Source organism: Crocodylus siamensis, chromosome 4 (genome assembly GCF_052110815.1).
Source record: "Crocodylus siamensis isolate JL-2025a chromosome 4, ASM5211081v1, whole genome shotgun sequence".
NCBI lineage: Eukaryota > Metazoa > Chordata > Crocodylia > Crocodylidae > Crocodylus > Crocodylus siamensis.
The window spans coordinates 159,514,405-159,515,986 of NC_143398.1; the positions used below are offsets into that span (position 1 = coordinate 159,514,405).

Sequence of the window (1,582 nt, forward strand, 5' to 3'; positions counted from 1 at the left end):
TATACCTGCCTCGGCACCAGGGCAGCCAGGGTGGCTGGGGTCCTGTCCCAAAGCCTGCCTTTGGGATCCTGCATACTAAGCATATGGAGCTCAGCTGCTCCTAGCCAGGAGATCACACCAGCCATAACTGGTGTGTGTAAACCATTCCAGCTTTCACCACCTTTTCTGTTTGGTTTTAAGCACCCTGTCCTGTGAGTGCATGCGGTTCTGTTTTGCAGAGGCCCCGGTGTGCAATCCTGGAATCCTGATGGATGTCTGGGAAGAAACTGGTTTCACATGAGTAGACTGTTCCCTCGATTTATTTTTAAAAAAGAACCAGTGAGAACAGCATGGATTTTTCCATCCGCCTTTCGATTGAAGCATTGCAAGTCTGGGCTGCCTGAACACCAGGAAGCCCTGCTAATTAGCACACAAATTAAAACCCACTGGGTCTATATCCGTTGTTTAAGCCAAGGACAAATCTGGAATGGGCAGAAATTTGCTTTTCTAACGAGGTCAGCCCTTTGCTGTGTCAGTGTTGGACAGGGAATCCTTCCTCCCCAGTGGTTTTTCAAGGAAAACCCCCATTTTTGTTGAAATGTTTTGGGTTTTCGGGGGGGGGGGGCAACGAAACCTGAAGATGCTGTTTTTCCCCACCAAAAAAGGAACGTTTTTAAGGTGCAGAGACTCATTGTTGTAGGGGGGGACTGTTTCCTCCCTTGCAGCATTTCTTCAGCTGTAATCACCTGAGACCGGATTAATAAAACAGCAAACAGGGATTGGAAGAGGAGATGTAGCATTGCTTGGAGTGTGACAGTGAAGACCCCCAGCACTAGCCCATCATCTTACAAAGAGCGCAGGGCATGAAGCCTCCTCCTAGCACCTGGGTGGAAGGGGGTGGGAGTTTCCGACGGCTGCGGGACCTGGAAGGGCTTGCTGCAGCCTTTTCATGTCCTGCCATCTCTTAAAAACACTGACTGGAAAACCACCCTCCCCCCCATAAAAGTCCTGCTCCAGGTGAGGATCGAACTCACAACCTCGGCATGGCTCACCCAAGTACTGCTATATAAGTACCGCGCGCTAACCGATTGCGCCACTGGAGCAGCCGTAAAGCTTATTTTATCGGGCTGCTATTGAGCAGACCACCCAGGGAGTGGGCTCTGGGCAGGGCTTATCCCCGAGCTCAGCTCCCTGGGGTCCGAGAGAGGGCCGAAATGAGACCGATCCAGAGTGCATCCCCTGTAGCAGGGGAAACCGAGGCACAGAGCCCTGGCAGGCTCCTTGCCTGTGCTCAGACGGCTCTGATTGACCTCCCGGAGCCTGGGGTGCCTGGCAGAACTAGAGAAAGACCCCAGGAGTCCTGCCTCCCACTTCCCTCTGCTCCTGCTACTATGCCAGTGGCTCTCAACCTTTTTTTGTACCAGGACCCATTTGTAAACATAGATGGCCAGGCCCAACCCAGTTCCCCCCATTCCTTACCCACTCCCAGCCCCGCGGTGTATGGGCCAGGGCAGGGGGTGTGGGATATGGGGTGGCCCCACACAGCCCCTTGCAGACTGGACCTCTGCTAGCCTACAAGGGAAAAGCCATGGTTTTTTCCCCT

At 53.4% G+C, this 1,582-nt stretch overlaps 1 non-coding gene across 1 annotated transcript; it reads right to left on the minus strand.

Annotated features, from left to right (window-relative positions):
• Nucleotides 1-988: 988 nt before the first annotated feature.
• On the minus strand, nt 989-1,082 carry TRNAI-UAU (transfer RNA isoleucine (anticodon UAU)). Its single transcript has 2 exons — nt 1,045-1,082; nt 989-1,024 (listed from the first exon to the last, which is right to left on the minus strand). It is a non-coding gene; the product is annotated as a tRNA-Ile (tRNA).
• Between the last annotated feature and the right edge of the window lie 500 nt (nt 1,083-1,582).